At 52.8% G+C, this 20,250-nt stretch overlaps 1 pseudogene; it reads left to right on the top strand.

The window, feature by feature from the left end:
• The window catches only part of LOC125684269 (AT-rich interactive domain-containing protein 5A-like), a 46,712-nt pseudogene extending 38,596 nt beyond the window's left edge, over positions 1-8,116 (top strand).
• The last annotated feature ends 12,134 nt before the right edge of the window (positions 8,117-20,250 follow it).

The following is a 20,250-nucleotide window of genomic DNA, read 5'->3' as shown; positions in this document are numbered from 1 at the left end:
TAAACAATTATTATTTATTTATGGTGACAGCAGTAGAAGTTTTAACTGACTTTTTATCCCTTCTACTCCTCAGCCCCCGATTCCTGCTTTTAACTGTGAGGAAATCAAAATAATCACCACTGTTACTGGAACAAATGGTGCACAACAACCCTGGCAGCTCGCTCTTATAAAATCAGTACCGAGTTACAATGCTTTAAAACTAAACGCTGTTTAAAATTATTTCTAAGCAGTATTTTTATGACATTTCCAAAATAGTTCTCGTCCTTATAGAAAAAAATATATATATATTTATATTTGTTTCATGGCCACAGTGACACTTGGAGACAGAATTTCACATTTTTGCATGATCTTTAGATACACAAGCATGGCTGTACGCTGCTAGGTTTTGTTAGTCTCTATCCAAACCACATTATTAAGGTGGCAGGGCATTAAGAATGATGCACACATAACAGATTTCTTCAATTCCACTTCTCATGCCCACTACCAGTATGTTTTATGCTATACCCATTGAAATGAGTCTTCAAATAATGTTTTCCTGTCAGATGGGCTCTAGGGAGACAAGAAGGGCAGTAAGGTGACAAACTGCAGGACAGGCTGCTTGGGGAGATTGCAAGGCAGTTGCTAAGGTATGCAGGGAGGAAGTTAGGAAGGCCAAAGCCCAACTTGAACTCAGACTGGCCACCGCAGTAAGAGAATAAGAAATCCTTTTATAAACCTATCAGTGGTAAGAGAAGAACCAAGGAGAATTTCCACCCTTCTCTTGATGCAGCGGGGCATGTGAGCACTGAGGATAAGCAGAAGGCTGAGGTCCTCAATGCCTTCTTTACACCTGCCTGTCAAAGGCAGATCAGTGATCATCAGGGCACTTTATGCCCCAATCTGCAGTCTGGGATGCTACCCAGAACGCAGCCCAGGGATGCAGGAGGAGACAGTCAGCGAGCTCCTCCTGCATCTGGACTGTCACAAGCCCATGGGACCAGACGGGCTCCGTCCTGGGCTGCTGAGGGAGCTGGTGGGGGTGCCAGCAAGATGCCAGCAAGTCCTCTCTGATGCTTTCAGTGCTCAGCAAAATGAAAAACCAGAGAAACCGTTCTCTACTCTGGAGAGTTCCAAAGCTTTTTGACCTGGGGTGAAACTTGGGTACCTCACATTATTTTTTCCAACTGTTAGTACTGCTATCCTTTTTTATGTGCATATTAAATATTTTCATGTTTGTCAATAGTTCTTGAGATCCTAGAGAAAAGAAACAAAGGGCATTCTTATTTCTCCTATCCCTTGGCTACTACTTTGTGCTCCTCCATGGCAGTGACACTACTAGCATATTCATTATTGTTTCTGTTTTCAAGAAATGTTTTTTTCCGTGTAATTAATTTGAAAATTAGTGATGGACAAACCTCAAGCTTTCGAGAGGACTGAACTGGTCACGAAATGCACCCAGAAGCTCAGAGGCTTATCAAAGCTCATCTGAGAATTTCCAAACGTCTCTGCTCCAGACAGAGGCACAGAAACCCGTTGGCTCAGGACTGCCATCACTGGCTGGGCTCGCCTCTCTCCCTGCTCCTCACCCAACATCCAGGACTGGTTTTTACCATGTCCTTGCTGAAGAGCACACAAGGTACACAAGCACACCGCTCTCCCTAGGAAAAACATGGCTCCTAGGCACCTGCACTGCAAGCCTATAAACAGACGTCCACGTCTCACAGGAATCAGAAAAGCTTAAACCATACCTGAGGCCCCGTTTAGCAGTAATGGTTTGCTGAACTTGGGCTCACACTATGATTCCAACTTGTCACCTTCCTGCCTTCCAACTGCCTTCACCGTGCTTTGAAGCTAAGGGCATTAAGGCACTGGATCTTATGTAACAGCATCTGCTTCATCACACGCAGAGGAAGGAGTGTCTCAGTAACGTACATCACACACCAGCCAGGCTGCTAAGGATCGGTAACTCTTCTGGGACAGCTTCATCAAAACCTTTCTGGATTAGCCTTGCTATCACCCAGAACTCGTCCCATTACTGCTTTGAGGGGTCAGAGCCTGAACTCTACTGAGAGGCCACCTATCATGATGAAATCAGGCACACCTGATACAACCACACCACTAAGGCTGCTCTGCTCAACTTCACTGGTTCCCAGTGCTCACTTAAAAAATAAAATCCACCGCAAGTATCAAACACCAACACGTTTCTCAGTATCTGAACATCCCTGTCTCGTCCATCTCTGGCCAGCAGGACTAAATTCAAAGCACTGCAAGCCACCATTCCACACAAGTAGCTGTGTTTAATCCTGCAGATCAGAGCTCAATAAACACTGGCTCAGCACAAGTCACTCACAGAGAACAGGGGCTCTGCTACCACCAGCGCCTGCTGTACATCAGGAAGGAAAACGAACCGAGGAAAATGAACACAGCAGCATACAACTAAGAGCTCCTCGTGATTGTCAGCACTGAAAGGAAAGCAGGCTGAAGGAAAACCTCAGGTAAATCCATACAGGACAGTAAACAGGGAGGACAAAGGACAGGGACTGATCCTGAACTGAACGCATTAGAGAACAAGAGCCTTGAGAGGAGTAATTGGCTATGCAGGTGAACAATATGCACGTCTGAAATGGTGATTTCTTCAGAAGACTCCAGGGCATTCCTCATCAAGACAAAGGACAGTACATAAAAATATCAGGATGGATATAAGCTGAAAATTCTTTTCAGCTGGCCTGGCATCCTGGGGCAAGCTGAAGACTAGACAGGGCATCAACACAGGAAGAGAACTAACAGCACAGGGGGTGCCACAGAGAAACTGGAAAGTGACCACATCTCTGCTCAGACAGAAACTGCTGTGTGAGGTAGAAAGCTGAGGGTGATACCTGCTGCCAATGAGGAGCACAGTGGAAGGACAGGACGGATGCCACCTGCAGCACAGACATTCACACCAGGGGCGCAGCGCAGAGCTACGATCCCAAAGCCATTATAAGGTTTGATTTAACAGCGCTGTGTGGGACGATTCAACTGCTTCAAGCTCAAACAAGCTGCAAGTGACTGACTAATCCATACATCTCAGTGACCTCAAAACCTGACGTCTTGGAAAAAACAAACAGAACAGACCATCTCAAATAGCAGATAATCTACAGAACTTAATCCAGCAGGCAGTCCTGTAGCCAAATTCTGTGCTGGCAGCAGAGTCTTTTTATGACCATTAGGAACATTCCCAGTTACAGAGCTACCACAGCTTGGGCACTAAATACACAGACCTACCTGGGAGAATAGAAAATAAAGAAGCAACTTACCCTCCCCTTATCCAACTCCGCTCTCACATTTAGAAGTGAAACTACAAGTTCAAATGCCAGGAAAAAAATAAGGGTAAAAAAAAAATCACCTGGTATTTTCCAGGCAAATCACCAAAATCATGGAATCACAGAACATCCCCAGTTGTAAGGGATCCACAAGGATCATCAAGTCCAACCTGATGCTCCAGGAAGGACAACCCAAACGCAGATGGTCTTCCAGCTGCAGCAGCTCAGGACCAGGCCCACAGCCCTGGGGAGCCTGGCCACAACCACTGGTATCAGATGCAGCAAGCACAGCGAGCAGGCAGGTAGGCACAGCAAGCAGCAAAGACCAACCTGAGAGGGGGCCTGCTTACAGAAATCAACCCGGGGCCTGCCTACACAAAGCCCACACCTTTCACTCCAGGAAAGCTCCACCATTTTGACAGCCAGAACACAAACTGCCATTTCACTTCTCATGGCTCTTCCCTGAACTCCCAAACAAACAGTTACTTCACGTCCCCAATCGCACTGACACTGCTCATCATCAATAATCTAGATTATATCTTTCACAACATAAGCAGCTCGCTTCTGCTTGGTGGCAATGACGTCCATTCCCTTTGCATCCCTTCATGTTATGAAAATCACAGCTGGCTTTCTGACAGCCTCCTGCGCGATTCCCCCAAAAGCACCCAGCACTTCTTCTGAAGAGTGAAAGAAAGGAAGGTTCATGGAAACAGGCACACAAGGCTTGCAAGAGATGCAGTGCTGCAGATCAGAGACAGGACCATCACAGTGCAAAACACAGCTTATCACTAAAGGAAACATTTGAGAGCATTTTCACAACTCCTGCATGAGCTGTAATGGTTCAGCATATCCAGCTTTCTTATTGTTCAGTTGGAGAAGGCAGATGCTCTCACACATCAATCAGCAAGCACTTGGATGAGCCAGCCCTCTGCTTTTCACGACACACATGGTTACTGCCGGCTCTGACAGCTTACCAGGAGATGCTTCAGCTCATTAACGTGGACTTCATTCCTTCCATCAGCAGCTGCTCCTGAACTGACCTTCATTCATACAGCGACACCACCAACTTCCAGCACGAGCTGACCTGCAAAACAGAGAAAAGAGAGCAGGATGACAACCAACACAGAGATAATACGTTTTAATATTCACAAACAAAAAAAGCAATAGCAATACAGAAGGGCAGCTGCAGCAACACAGCAGTACATAAAGAAATGAAAACCTGGCCCGGCCCTGGAGCGGAGCAGCCCGGCCCCAGAGCCCCCACCTCCAGATGCCTCATTCAGCAGAGATCCATCATCTCAGCAACCACCCACTACCCAACCCGCCAGCGTTCCTGTGACCTGCCATCAGCTGACGAGACAGAAGTAAGATCACCATGATCTTCCAAGCCACGAGATGGGCCAGGACACCACAAGAGGATTCACAATACTTTAGTTGGGGCCTCATGAAGGCAGAGTAGAGAAGGATGATCGCCTCCCTGCTGCCCACTGCTCTTTTGTTGCAGTCCACAATACTGTTGGCTTTCTGGGCTACCAGCACACACTGCTGACACAGGTGAAGCTTTTTGTCTCCCAGGGAAGCCCAAGAGCTTCTTGGCAGGGCTGCTGTTGAGGAGTTCTCCCACCATTTGGTAGTTGTGCTCTGGAATCCTGCCTTCAGGCATGAAAGCCAGGGAAGCATTGCTGGTGAAAACAGAGGCAAAGAAGCCGTGAGGTACATCAGCCCTCTCTGCTCCTGTGCTTATTAACACAACAGTAGGCCTGCACCACCCCTGTCTACACCTTTACTTGTAAGGAAACTCTATCAGCTGGAGCCTTCACACTCCTCTGTGAGTATCAGGTCCATGTCAGGTGAAAGCAGCCAAAGCTGCCCTGACTATCACAGCCCTGACCAGCTCCCTGTAGGCCAGTGTGAGACCCAGCTGAGCATCACCTGTGTTTCCCCCCAGCAGCTGTGTGAAGAAGTTGGCTGAACTCGGTGGCCTGTTGTTCTGCTCGGCCAGAGAATGCCAGGGCAATTGCAGCTCCCATAGGCAGCTGCTCATTGATCTGCAGACACCTCAGATTGCTGACAAAAGGCTTCTGCCTGCTCTCCTTGATCAAGCACTTGGGAAGCAGCCTGATCAAGACCACACAACAGTTAAGGATGCTATCCTTAATAGCTCAAGTGACCAAAATGAGAGAATCTTTTTCATGGTGTACTGCACGTGAGTCGTAGGCTCATTCACTTCTGGACACTTAAAGATACAGTTTGCTGCCCCTTGGCAGTCCTAACATCTTTAAACAGGCTTACAGAAACTTCCCAAGGGAACGAGTGGCAGCCCACAAGTCCCGTCCCATTAAAGCACGTCCAGTTTAAAACCTAGCACGCACCAGATGTTCCAGCTCCTGTGATACTGCTGGGCTGCAGTTTGCTTCAGTGCAGAGCTGCAGTTACACCTCGCTGAGCACCAGGCCCCCCAAACCCAGGGCTGAGTCTCACTGCAAGCAGTGGATAACAGTGCTCACAGAAACCAGGGGCAAGAATTGAAGAGGAAAGGCAAACTATTCCTCAGCTGTAAACTGGCTGTTCCCTTCCATGCCTGAACATTTCATATACTAACGTGGCCAGTCAACATCCCCTGAGCTTTTCACTGCCCAGATCTTGCCTCCAAGATACAGGTCTGCTCCAATATGGGTGGAAACAGATGGAGAAGCTCCAATTGGGAACTGGGGATCAGGTCCCAAATGATTACTGAGGAAGCTCTCTAGCTACACAGCACAGTATCAGCACCTTAACTTCCATGTGTCTAAAAGGCTACAATTCAATTAGTGCAGCAAATCCTTCCCTTTTCTGATAACCTTCCCTAGCCCAGCACCTACACATAGCCACCACAGGAAAGCAAGAACATCCCTAAGAAATCTTATCTACTGAAGAGGTGGCTAGCAAACAAAAAAATGTGAAAGAAAGCAGCCTCCAAGGTACACAGGCCACAGAAACTAAAAGCAAAGGGCCCAAAGCACAGCACTTGCCATCAGCCTCAATTAGCAGCAAAGCAGGGTTTGGGAAAACAAGGCCTCTTCAGAGCTGCTGCAGGGCAAGGATGAAATCCCAGAATTAAAAACAAAATCCCCACACACACATGGATATTCAGAGGCAATCACGCTTCAGCTTACAGTCAGCCCACACACATCTCACTGCAGCAGCTCTTAGAGCAATCTTGTTCACAACTGGAAATGGATTACATCAGCACAGCTCCACCATCCACATCATGCAGAGCAAACTATCAAACCAAATCACAAAATGGTTCTTGGAAGGTACCCAACTTCAGCGTAAGGATCTGACCTGTTTTATTACTGAATTATTGCTCTCACACAAGTTTCCATCACAGATATCCATCAGTGCTGACATTGTTACACCTGTGAGGTATTCTCAGATATGTATACTCTTCTTCCCCATCTTAAAGACGCATTGAGCAGATTTGCCCCTCCGGGTACCTCCTGATGGCTGCATTCCCCACCCAGGAAGACCCAACAGAGGCCCACAAGCAAGGCTGGCCAGTGGAGCAATGTGCCAGCCCCACGGCCCCGGCACAGACCCTCTGGGGGGTGTCCCAGCACTCACTGCGCCCACAATGAAGCCTGCAAGTGCCTCTTTCCCAGCTTTCACTCCAAAGGCAACCATCCCATCACGTCTCTGCTGGCCAAGAAGAAGCTGCTGGCCCAGGTGAGTGAGGCAGAGTCCTGCCACTGCCACTAACACCACTGCCTGGAGGGCAATGGGGCGGCGAGCAGAACTCACCCCAACCCAGAGCCCAGCCGGCTGGCAGCCAACCCCCACTTCAAGGAGCAGAGGAGCCTGGAGACACAAGGATTGAAGGATGCATCCAGGGGAGGCTGCAGTGAGGCAGGACCCATTGCAGTGCTCCCCTGGCAGGACAGACAGCCTTACCCAAGAGCTGAGCATGGGGGCCCTACACCCGCTGTCTTCACCGGCTTCTTTCACGCATACTGCAATCAGCTGCTGAAACACATCAGCTGCCACCCCTTTGGGGGATACCTCTCCAACTTGAAGGATGTCCACAACCCGAGGACATGGAGGACGACTGGGAGCAGCCCAAGACCTGTGAACCAAAGCGTGGAGCAGAGAGAGCCCGCAGCCAGCCACCTCTGCTGCTGTCAAAGCCTGCTGGCTGCCCCCTGGGGCCGGCTTCAGCCCACTGGCACACAGCCCCACACCACCCCCAGCCACGTGGAACAGGACGAGGCAGCCTTGGGCCTGCAGGCTGTTTCCCCCTTGGTCCGTGAAAGTGAAGGCAGGGGCAAGGGCACTGGCTCACCCAGGGGCCACCAAGGATTGGCCCAACCCAAAGCCATCATTTCCAGACCCGGCTGTGCCATTCCACTCACCCAGTGCCTCAGCCCCAAACGTTTACAAGGAAGAGTTGCTGTGCTTTCTGATTAACTTCAGCAACCCTCTGGAGCACCTAAAAAATCAGGCAGCCCCACCAAAGCCATCTCTCTCCATTATCCCCTTCGTTATCCCCGTTTTCCCCAGCCCTGCAATAGCCAGCTTGCACAGCCCTCCAACCCCAGGCACCACCAACATCCCACAAAGGCTCACTGCAGCACCAGCTCTACCCCACAGCGACGTGGCACAGCCAGCACACCTACAGCACTCCACACACCTCCGCTTCCCACTGCAGCACCAAGCTGCTGCCTTGCTCTGCATCAGCCCTGGCCCCACAGAGAGGCGGGCAGCGGGATGCCGCAGCACTGGGATGCTGTCGGAGCTGCTGTGTCCCATGGCCAAAACGAGCTGCACCTGTCATTTGTAAAAAGAAGGAAGCAGAATGAGTTGCAGAGGTTTTCTTGCTAGAGATGCTGTGTCCCCGTGCAGTTTTGTGGAGCCAACACAGCCAGGCAGTGGATGTTCCCATCTCGCCATGCTGTGTCCAGGATGCTCTGCAGCTCCCTGGTGCAAAGCCCCTGCTCCCTCCTACAAAACCATGCCATTTTAGTTCTCAAGTATGCTGCCTTCTAGCAGCGGCTCCTGAGGTTATAAATGGCTCAGGACAGCAGCGAGTATCCATGGGAAGCACACTGGCTGCTCCGAAATGGGTGCTGGAGAGCAGCATCCAAAATAAACCTTATTGGATGGTCCCAGCTGGTGGTGCTTGGGGTGTGCTTGATTCCTGGAATTAGGGCTAGGTTGCAGGGGAAAAGCAGCTTCACCTTAGCAGGTGTGTTTCCTGATTCGAGAACAAACTGAGACTTACCTCTGGTTTTTTCTCTACATCGTTTTTGGCATCTTTCTCCCAGCCCCAGGGTTCACAGCTGTGCCTGGAGCATCCATGCGTCCAAATGTGGGTGCCACAGACTGAAATCACTGCAACAATGGCACGGAGAGGCCTCCTTGCTCTGGTACCTACCACAGACAGACAGACAGCACCTGGGATGTGATCTGTGGAGAGAAGGGCAGCACTCTTGGTGGAAGCCAGGTGACCCAGGACAACTCCTGAGGAATCTGCAAACCAGCACAGAACTGCAGAGCACATCTCCAGCTGCTTTTTGCCTCGGCAAGCTCCCACTGAGCCACTGCAAATGACCCAAAATCTTTGCTGCAGCCTCAGGACTTATTTCTCTTGTGCCAGCTGCTCCCCACAACTGTGGGGTGTCCTGGGCACCCCGCTATGAGCTGTAAAATGGGAGGAGCAAAGAGATGCTCATCCCTAAAGGGGCACTTGCTCATCCACAAAAAGGGAAAAGAAACACAGCAGGGGTAAATCAGCTCTGAAGGAACACTTCTGCTGTTTCTGTGGAAAAGAAAGGACTTGGGACAGAAAGTAGAAAAAAAGACTTATCCCCAGGAAGCACCGGTCACTCCATGCTGCTCTAAGGGTTAGACTAGGTGAGAAGAGTTCTCATTGCTGCTGAAATAGGTCAGAGCAGCTTCATAAAGCATCACAGACCCAGCCAGTTCTGCATCCTCCAGTGTGCACCGCAGAAAGGCATTACATGTGTGGCAGTGTCCAGGCACGTTTTGCCCCAAGAGCCCTGACACCAAAAGGCACAAAAGTGACTCCAGCACACGAGCGAGGACGTGGGCACAGGGCTCAAGTCGTTCCTCAGAGACTGTGAGCAAGGGCAGGAGAGCAAAATGAGAGATGCCACGATCCTCAGGGTATCTCAGCCTCGCAGAGAAATTGTGACTACAAGCCTTGGAGATACAGCTGGGCTGCTTAAGAACACTGAGCATCCACAGCTGACCCACACCTCGATGAGTCGTGTCCACAGCTGATGTCCACAGCTCCCTCAGATGCAGGAGTAAAGCTCAGGCTCACCCAGGCTGTGTCTTTCCCTGAACTGCTCCCTTTTGCAGTGAGAGCTGGCAGAGCTGGGCCCATGGCCACCTCTTACCTCTGAGCTGGTTGCAGGGTCCCTCAGTCAAGTGCAGGGCACGAAGGAAGCTGAGACCCAGTTGGTTCCTTGCTGCTCATTCCCATCAGAAAGGTCCACGCACTCCTTGGGAAGCACAATGCCTCCTTGGGAAAAGAGAAAGCAGGAACAGGCCATGCAGGGGGCTATCACCAGCAGAAGGCCAGATCCTTCCGCCTGATGTCTACTCCTCTTTCCAGTCCTGATGTGGCCCAGAGGATGCACAAGTATCGGTGCTTAGCAGCAGGACTCAGGGAAGGATCTGTAGAATCGGAGCTGATTCAGCTCTCCAGCCTGGCAAAGGAGCAGAGCCGTAGGGCTGCCATGAGCTGCAGGACTGACTGCCCTGCTGTCATTTGGGTGGTGAAGCTGAAACCAGCTGGCTGGCAAAGTCCCATCTTGCTGACTTATAATAAGTAAGTATCCATATATATACGGATACATATATATATATTATACAGTAAGATAAGTATCCATAGAACACCAGATGAGAGAGAGAGGCTCTGGGCTGAGAAGGGCTTGGGATGGTCCAGGAAAAGGACGCAGCTCACAATCGTTACTCAGCATCTCCACAGGACCACTACTCACCATCAAGATGCTGTGAAGTCCAGAGCACAAGGCAGTGCTGAGACAGGGAGGTCACAGCGAATCCCCAAAAGCTGGGCAACACCTGCAGGTGGCACATGGACAGTGCGGGAAGGGAGGTGCAGTGCAATTGCCAGGTCACAGCCTGAACCACTGCGTGAGCACACGAGTACCTCGAGCGGGGAGCCTTCCTCTCTCTCCATCTCAGCAGTGCTCCCAGCAGCACACACACAGTCAGTCTGCACAGCTCTCCCCCCCAGCCCTCAGCCCCCTCTCACCTTTCAGCACACCGCAGTTCAAACACAGAAGGCTGCATTCCTCAGCTCACTGCTTTCTGCCAAACTGTAGCTGGGAGGGATGAGTCGATTCCTCTTGCTTTGATATCCTGTTCTATAGCTCCTACATCTCAAATAAAGGCTCTGTCATCGCCTTGTTTGCTTTACAGGTGGGAAGGGGCAGAGGATGTCTGTAACAATCAGAATGATCGGTGCAGTGGAAGGAGGTGTAACCACAAAGGGACTAGCAGAACAGATGGTGTTACAAAGACAAAGGAAAAGTGCTCACCTGTCCCTGAAGATCCAGGCTCACAGGGAAAACTCCACAAGGAAGGGATCTCCAACCAGAGATCCTTGCCCACTGCAGAGTCAGTCCTTCAGTGAGGTCTAAGAGAGGTGCAGCCAGGCTCCACTCATTCCATCATACAACTGAACTGCCCTCACCTGGGCTCCCAGGGCTGACTGGCTCCTTTCCCCAGATGCTCCATCAGTGGTTCAGGCCCTGACTCAACACTCACCAGACAGCATTTCTCAACAAATAACAGCCAAAGCGGGAAATGGTTATTCCCCTGCTCTCTTCCAACTGCCCGTAACAATCCCACCTCCGCTGTGCTGGTTGGCAGAGCTGACAACAGGATCTTCTCACGAGCCAGCAGGATGAGGAAGTGAGCAGAGTTTTTGGAAATGGGCCTGCTGTCAGAGTGGGAGGATGGGCCTGCCCCAGCACCATGCATTTCCACCACACGACACGGGCGGTGGCAAAGGCGTTGGAGTCAGCGGAGAGCGGGTGGAGGAGAAGCTTGGATGCCTGGCAGTTTGAAGGGACATGAGGTAGCTGCACCCATCACAGCCATGGGCAGCGCAGACAGATGGCCATCAGACATGACGTACAGGGTCTTCATGACTGGAGCTTCAGGGGATGGCCGTGGTCACTGTGGAGAAGGGAAGAGTGTGGTCAGCAATTGTGGAGACAGGGCACCTACCCTGGGCAGCAGCCCCTACTTCTGTAGGAGTTCCAGGCTGCACAAAACACCCTTTGTCTCATTTGCTCTTCAGAGAGACTCAAAATCGAACCCCAGCACTGTCACAGCCTGGGCAGAGCACAGTAAAGGAACCCAAAACCTGTCAGCTCCCTTCCCAGACCCCTCACATCACTCAAAGACCTCTCTCTCCCTTCAGCAATCCCACCCTCTCCCCAGGGGGCTGGGACCAAAGGGCTCTTCCTTGGTCAAGAACTCTCCATCCAACTCCCAGAGCTCTCCCACAGCTCCGGCACCTTCAGCTTTGTCATACCAGCACTGAAATGCACACACCCACCTGCCACAGCTTCGCAAGAACGCACAACTCCCTGCTGAATTACCTGATGGGCCACGTATGTCAGACCAACAGAAAGAAAAGAAGAACAAACAACTGAGAGATGGAGAAAAAGGCCCTTAATAAACCAAGGACCTTGGGGCTCTCTCATCTTCTTCACTGGGACGGGCAGACCCTTGGGAAGGAAGGGCACTGGGCTGCAAAAAGCCCATCAATACAGTCACTGATCCTGAGGATGGGAAACGACGGGGATGGGAAGGCTGTCTGGGTACGAAAAGGCAAAGCATGGCAAGCCGGGGGGAAAGGGGCTGAGCCCAACGGTCACAGAACCCCCGTGGGGGGAGGGGCTCCCCCAACTGCCACTCTCCAGCTGTCATGGCAGGTAAGGCAGCAGCTCCCCCTGCTCTGACGCTCCAGCTGACCCCAGCGCCCCACATCTCACCCCTGTGACCCCACAGCTCAGCCCAGAGCCGCAGAAAACACCCCTGTGACCCAGATCTCACCCCAGCACCCCAGATCCCACTCCTGTGACCTGGATCCCATCCCAATGCCCCGGGTCTCAGCCCAACGCCCCGTCTGGCATTTCCCCACAGAGAGATTCCCTCGAGCGCTGACGGTGCCTCTGACACCCGACGCCACTTTCTTGGACGCGACTGTGCCACCACCGGACCCCGCCTGGATGCAGCCCACCATCCGCGGACCAATGCTGGTACCCCCCCCAACCCTTCCCTGTCCCCACTGCCACCCACCTGGCACCTCAGCCCTCTGTCTGGCCCGGCCTACCAGGTGCCTGGGGACAGGCAGCTCAGCTCCCACCCAGGGGGCTGCCCCCAGTCCTGGCTCAGCTGCCACCTGTGGGCCTGACCTCAATTGCAGGGCTGCACTTACCGGCGCTGCTGCTCCTACCTGGGGGGCTGCACCCAGCTACGGCTCCCCCCCCCGCCCCTGCTCCATGCTCAGCACGTCCCCTGCCCGTAGGGACGCTGCCACCCCAGCGGCCGATGGGGCTGTGGCCTGGGGCCGTGCCCCTCCACGCGGAGCCCCTGCAGCCCACAGGCACCTACCTGCCACAGGCCCCCGGCCACCCCAGCCCCCCCCCAGTTCTTTTGCAGGTACCCTCCCTGCAGGAGCAGGTGCTCCCCGTGCCCTGCACCCTGCCCACCACCTGGGAGCCACCGATGGAGACTTTCCAAGATGCCGTGCTGCTCTCGGAGGACCAGGGGCACCCAGCGCCCACCAACCTGTGCCCCCACCCAGCCACGGCTCTGCTCACCTGCAGCACTGCCTCGCTGCAATCAGGCCGTGAGTTCAGGGGCTGCAGGGCGGGCAGCAGGCTGTCTACTCCACGGGGCTGTGGGAAAGCTGGCACCACTCCACTGGGGATGCTCTTGCTTTTCCAGCAGCCACAATGAGCGCAGACACCCCGGAGGAAATCGCCGAGGACATCACTGAGCTCCTGACGTGGATCAACGAGGGTGAGTCTGGGGGCAGCAGAGCTGGCGGGGGGGTGCTCGCACCCAGCGGGCACGGGAAAGCTGGCAGTGCCCCATGGGGGATTTTCTTCCTTCTCCAGAAGTGACATCCAACCCAGGCATCCTGCACGACACCACAGACATGGACGATCTGCTCACGTGGATCAACAGCGGTGAGTTTGGGAGCAGCACAGCTGCTGGGGGCTGTCTGCTCTGAGTGGCTGGGGGAAAGCTGGCATTGCCCCACTGGGCATTTCTTCCATTGCCCAGAAGACAGAGCCAGCACCAACAGCCTTGCCAACTACATGGAAATTGACCGTTTGCTCACCTGGATGGATGGTGAGTTTGTGGTCTGCACAGATGACCGGTGGGGGTCTGCACCAAGCGGGGGTGGGAAGGCTGCCATCATCGTTCCGGGGGATGTTCTGCTATTCCAGAAGCTGTGAGTGCTCTGGACAGCTGCAAAAGGGAAGAGCTGACGCAGCGCACCACTGCCAAAGAACCACCGAGCACACGTGCCTCCAGCAGCCTCAACTCCTCTTCCATCACAGAGCCGCCTCACTCCCCCAGGGCCAGCCGGGAGCTCAGCAATGACACAGATGCTGAACCTGGGCTCCTCAACAACTCACCTGGGCACCAGGCAGCATCCCCTCAGCTGCCCCTGCCAAGCGCCCTGGCAGCTCCCGCACCGCCATGGCCAAACCATGCACACCTGATGGAAGCGGTGTTGCGAAGGCAGCCCCGGGTGATTCTCACCCGCCTGGCACTGCCCAGCCCACTGGCTTCCCCCAAACCTCCTGCACCACGCACTGCACACCCAATGGGAGAGGTGCAGCAGAGGCAGCCCCGGGTGGTTCTCCCCCGCCTGGCACTGCCACCCGGCTGCATCTCCTGCCGGCTGGCAGAAGAGCACCACGGGGACAGCACCGAGCCAGCCAAGCGCCCCGTGCCTCCTCTGCTGCGCACTGGGCAGCTCGTGGAAGAGGCGCTGAACAAACAGCCCCACGTGCTGCTCAGGCGCCTCGCACTGCCAGCCGGATGCATCTCCTGCCGGCTGGCAGACCAGCACCACGGGGACAGCACCGCGCCGCCCACCAGCCCAACGCCCGCCTGCTCCACCACCAGAGGCCAGAGCACTGCTGGCAGCATCCCAGCCACAGACAGGAAGCTGCCGCGCTGCCACCGTGCGCCAGGCCACAAACGCCGGCGCTAGGCCAAGCTGCCCGTGTCAGCACGGCGGCCAGCACGAGGACTCGGGACGGTTTCTGGGCACACAGAAAACCAACAACAACCCTTCCAGCAGCAGCAGCAACAGCAACACAAACAAACCAAGGAAAAGAATGCACTGCCAGAGCAAAGCACAGATGCCCACCCAGTCTGGAGCAGGCCAGAAGCTTAGCATCCATGCCTGGAAGGAGGAAAGGGTAGCTACTGGGCATGCTGCTTCCTCCAGCACAGATGCAACTGCAGGGGCGCCAGCCCAGAAGGAGCCTGAGGCTGCCAGTCAGAGCAAAGCATCTCTCTGGAGGAAGCCAAAGCACTTGCAGTCATGCCAAGGAGGAGGGAAGGGTAGCTACCGGGCATGGATCTCGCCTGCCAGCAGAGGGGGAGGGAATTTGGTGGGGTGGCAATTCTGGGTGAGAAATTGTACTCTGATAATATTGTACTCCAAAATTGCTGGAATTGGGAGGAAGGAATTGCTGGCGTGGGATTTTAGGGGGTCTGGGAAGTTTTTTGGAGGGGGAAGAAACTATTGGTGGGAAGGAGCGGGGTGGGGAGGGGGAGAGAAATTGATCGGGGGGTGGGAAACCGATTAGAGGGTGGGAATTTTAGGAGGTGGGATCAGAAACTGTTGTTAGGGGTGGGAAATGGTTGGGAATCTTGTCATTTATGCACTGTTTTGTACGTTTCACTATTAAACGTTCTGTGTTTGCTTTGCTACACCTCTGCCTGCAGTTGTTCATGCAGCACCAAAGCCCCCCCAGGCCCCCGTGCCCATCTCTGGGGATGCTGCGGTGGCTGCAGGCAGCCAAGAGCTGCTGCTCCTCCAGGCTGAACATCTCCATCGGGGGCACCGACTTTGCACAAGGAGAGTCGAGGCAACGCCGAGAGGCAACGGGAGCTTACTGGGGAACTGCAACGAGCACCAGGGGCACTGGAGAGCTTTGCTCAGCACTTGTGGGGTTGGGGGGCTCAAACGGCACCCAGGTGGCACATTTTAACCTCACTGACTTCCTGTTCTCCAACATCTCACCCAAGGCATTCAACAGGCCCATTTTTCCAATGGAGGCAGACTTCCTCCTTGCAGCTGACCTTCCCCCCCCCCACCTCCCCAGGCTGCCCATCTCCCCCCTGGGCGCTGTGTTCCATGCATTCCAGGGGCTGGGTGGTGTCCTGTGACAGCAACCCCAGGGACAGCTCTGCTCCCGAGCCCTGCCAGACACAGCTCCTGGAAAAACACCTTCAACCCTGCTTCATCTCATCACCTTGCCACTCCACCTGGGGGCTGTGTGGAAGCCAGCTGCTTCCCCTGCTGTCTCCAGCTGGTGCTACCCATGCTAGTTGGTGATGCTTCATGCTCTGGCACAGCCACCTGTAAAGCTGAAATCTGCTCTGCGCCCTTGCTTCAAGTCACATCTTTTTCTACCAGTTCAAATCCTCTCAGAAGTGGAACACCAAGGGGACGTTCCAGTGGAACAGCTCCAGCTGCAAGACCTTCCCTCACTGCTGCTCCCAGGACCCGCAGCACTCCTTTTTCCCCGCCTGCACAAAGCTTCTTGGTCTCTCCGTGCGCTCCTGGCAACCGAAATGCCAACAACAACCCTCAACAAAACTGCTCTCTTCCACACACTCAAGGCATCTCACGAGCCCACGCTGCAGCTGCCAAAGGAGCAGCTTTTGGAAGAGACAGGTACAGCGAAGGCAGTACAGAGGAAAAGGAAAAAAAAAAAAGAGTCATTAAACAGCAACAAAACAAGAAAACATACCCTCAGTTGGCTAGAGATTGCTTTGCAAGCACAACCAAGCAACCACCTCCTAACCTGAAGCTAACCTGAAAATTTCCAAACGTCTCTGCTCCAGACAGAGGCACAGAAACCCGTTGGCTCAGGACTGCCATCACTGACTGGGCTCCTCTCTCACTCTGCTCCTCACCCAACATCCAGGACTGGTTTTTACCATGCCCTTGCTGAAGAGCACACAAGGTACGCAAGCACACCGCTCTCCCTAGGAAAAACATGGCTCCTAGGCACCTGCACTGCAAACCCATAAACAGACGTTCAAGTCTCACAGGAATCACAAAAACTTAAAACATACCCGAGGCCCCCGCTTAGCAGTAATGCTTTGCTGAATTTGGGCTCACACTATGATTCCAACTCGTCACCTGCCTGCCTTCCAACTGCCTTCACTGTGCTCTGAAGCCACGATCCAATGCCTTAATGCCCTTATGTAACAGCATCCACTTCATCAGCACAGAGAAAGGAACATCTCAGCAATATACATCACACACCAGCCAGGCTGCTAAGGATCGGTAACTCTTCTGGGACAGCTTCATCAAAACCTTACTGGATTAGCCTTGGTAGCACCCGGAACTCGGTCCATTACTGCTTTGAGGGGTCAGAGCCTGATCTCGACTAAGAGGCCACATACCATGATGAAATCAGGCACACCTGATACAGCCACACCACTAAGGCTCTCTGCTCAACTCCACTGGTTCCCACTGCTCGCTTAAAAAATAAAATCCACCAAGAGCATCAAACACCAACACTTTTCTCAGTACCCCAACACCCCTGCCTCGTCCATCTCTGGCCAGCAGGACTAAATTCAAAGCACTGCAAGCCACAACTCCACACAAGTAGCTTGAAGCTATATTTAATCTTGCAGATCAGAGCTCAATAAACAATGGCTCAGCACAAGGCACTTACAGAGAACAGGGCTCTGCTCTCACCAGCACCTGCTATACATCAGCACTGGAAGGAAAGCAGGCTGAAGAAAAACCTCAGGTCAATCCATTCAGGACAGCAAAGCAGGGAGGACAAGGGACGGGGACTGATGCTGAACTGAACGCATTACAGAACAAGAGACTTGAGAGGAGTAATTGATTATACAGGTGAACGATACGCATGTCTGAAATGGTGATTTCTTCACAATGCTCCAGGGTGTTCCTCATCAAGAACAAGCACAATACATACAGAAATCAGGAGGGATATATTTTGAAAATTCTTGTCAGCTGGCCTGGCACCCTGGGGCAAGCTGAAGACTACACAGGACACCAACACAGGAAGAGAACTAAAAGCACAGGGGGTGCCACAGAGAAACTGGAAAGTGACCAAATCTCTGCTCAGACAGAAACTGCTGTGTGAGGTTGAAAGATGAGGGGGACGAGCTTTGAGAAGCACAGGGGGAGGACGAGGATGAGGAAGGATGCCACCTGCAGCACAGACATTCACCCCAGGGGCACAGCCCAGCGCAGAGCTGCGATCCCAAAGCCATTATAAGGTTTGATTTAACAGTGCTGTGTGGGACGATTCAACTGCTTCAAGCTCAAACAAGCTGCAAGTGATTGATTAATCCATACATCCCTGCAACCTCAAAACCTGATGTCTTGGAAAAAATGAACAGAACAGACCATCTCAAAGAGCAGATATTCAATCTACACAACTTAATCCAGCAGGCAGTCCTGTGGACAAATTCTGTGCTGGCAGCAGAGTCTTTTTATGACCATTGGGAACATACCTAGTTACAGAGCTACCACAACTTGGGCACTAAATACACAGACCCACCTGGGACAACAGCAAGTAAAGAAGCAACTTACCCTCCTCCCCTTATCCAACTCCACTCTCACATTTACAAGTGAAACTGCAAGTTTAAATGCCAAGAAAACATGAGGGGATAAAAAAAAATCATCTGGTATTTTCCAGGTAAACCACCAACATCACAGAAACCCAAGTTGTAAGGGATCCACAAGGATCATCAAGTCCAACCTGATGCTCCAGGAAGGACAACCCAAACGCAGATGGTCTTCCAGCTGCAGCAGCTCAGGACCAGGCCCACAGCCCTGGGGAGCCTGGCCACAACCACTGGTATCAGATGCAGCAAGCACAGGGAACAGGCAGGTAGGCACAGCAAGCAGCAAAGACCAACCTGAGAGGGGGCCTGCTTACAGAAATCAACCCGGGGCCTGCCTACACAAAGCCCACACCTTTCACTCCAGTAAAGCTCCGCCATTTTGACAGCCAGAACAGAAACTGCCATTTCACTTCTCATGGCTCTTCCCTGAACTCCCAAACAAACAGTTACTTCACGTCCCCTATAGCACAGCAACTGTTCATAATCAATAATCATGACCATATTTTTCACCACAGCCGACAGCCCACCCTCCCCCCCCACCCCTCTGGCCAAGAATGGCCCAGAGCTGACAGCTACCCTTAACTCCCTCTCAGCTCACCCCCCCCCCCCCTTTGGCCCACAGCCGACAGCCCACCCCCCCCTTGCCCGTGTGTGACAGAAGGCACAACACAAAAAGCAAATTAGAAAGAAAGCCATCACACACGTAGCAGCAGAGCAACAGCAATACATTACAGAGGCACAAAAAGGACTGCTCACCATCTCCAAGGATTCACCCACACAACAAACTCCACAGCACAGAACCTTCCAGAAACAAACCCTGCCCCCTTGCCACTCAGCCCCTAACTGAGCTCCAGGAGGGGCAGCCAGGCTCCGCCCCTTCCAGCCACCCAGCTCCATTGCCTTCAGCTGCGCTCCCAGGGCTCACCGGCTCCTTTCCTCAGCTGCTCCCTCGGTGCTTCAGGCTGGGATTCAACACTTCTTCGACAGCAGAGCAAAGGAAAAAATTGCAAAGCAAAGCTAGAGACAAAATCAAAACAACAAAGAAAGCTTGCAGGATGCTAGGAAATAACAGAAAAGCACAGCAAGAAGGCAGAAGGCAGGGTTATGTCTGCGTGTCTGTCTGCAGGAAACAGCTGCAGCTGTTCAGTGCTGCTCCATGCACCCATCGCAGACAGCTGCACACAACAGGGCTCCAGCAGCACTGACAGCTCCTGTCAGCTGCACTATTAAAGCCATCTGACAAACTTTCAATTCCGGATTGCAAGTGCTTTAAAGAGAGAAGCACTGAAGCTGGCAAACGCACGATGGCTCCAGATAACAAGCACCAAGTCAAAAGCACTTCAGGCAATCAGCATCCTTACATTACCCCACCTCTTTTCGTTGACCCAGAGAGGCTTCTAGCTCCTTTACAGCTTCTTCTCATTCTTGGGGTTGGAAAAACCAAGGGAAAAATGTTGAAATGGCGCCCAAACCCGTTCAATTTTCACTTCATCCCGACTTTGCCCTTCATGTGGGGTTTTGTTTTCCTTTTTGGTGTTGCACAACAGGTGACTAAAGGGACTGATGCAGCTTTGAACTTGAATCATTCCATCAGACGTGCTGGTTTTCTTGGAAATCTCTCCCTGACATCCATTAATTTGTACCTACACTGTAGGAGGGATTTTACCAGCCCAAGCCGACTCTAGGTTTGGATTCAGCTGTAACTCCTTTCTCCCCCTGAGAAACACAAGATCTGCGCCTCGCTGCCAGTGTCAGAACAGACCTGGGGCACAGGGAAAGGAGCCAGAGAGTGTTTCCTCTGCTGCACGTTTGATTCCTCGCCAAGTGAAAACAGTCACGTCTTCGAGGTTGGAGAACAGTTCTCTGAATTCAGTGACACAAACTTCTGTAAAGACTTCATTCTTACTGTCACGGTTTGGATTTTCACTTCTGTCTGAGTGCCTGCTGGACTCTCATCTTCAGCTCTGCTGCCACTGCCCCAGGCGGATGGGGAAGGAACCTGCAGAGGGTGTCCTGTCGTTTTCTCCCCAGCAGTGGGTTGATTTTCCAAGTAGTCACA

The sequence above is a fragment of the Lagopus muta genome, chromosome 24 (assembly GCF_023343835.1).
Source record: "Lagopus muta isolate bLagMut1 chromosome 24, bLagMut1 primary, whole genome shotgun sequence".
Taxonomy (NCBI): domain Eukaryota; kingdom Metazoa; phylum Chordata; class Aves; order Galliformes; family Phasianidae; genus Lagopus; species Lagopus muta.
This window is presented reverse-complemented; position numbering and strand designations above follow the sequence as displayed.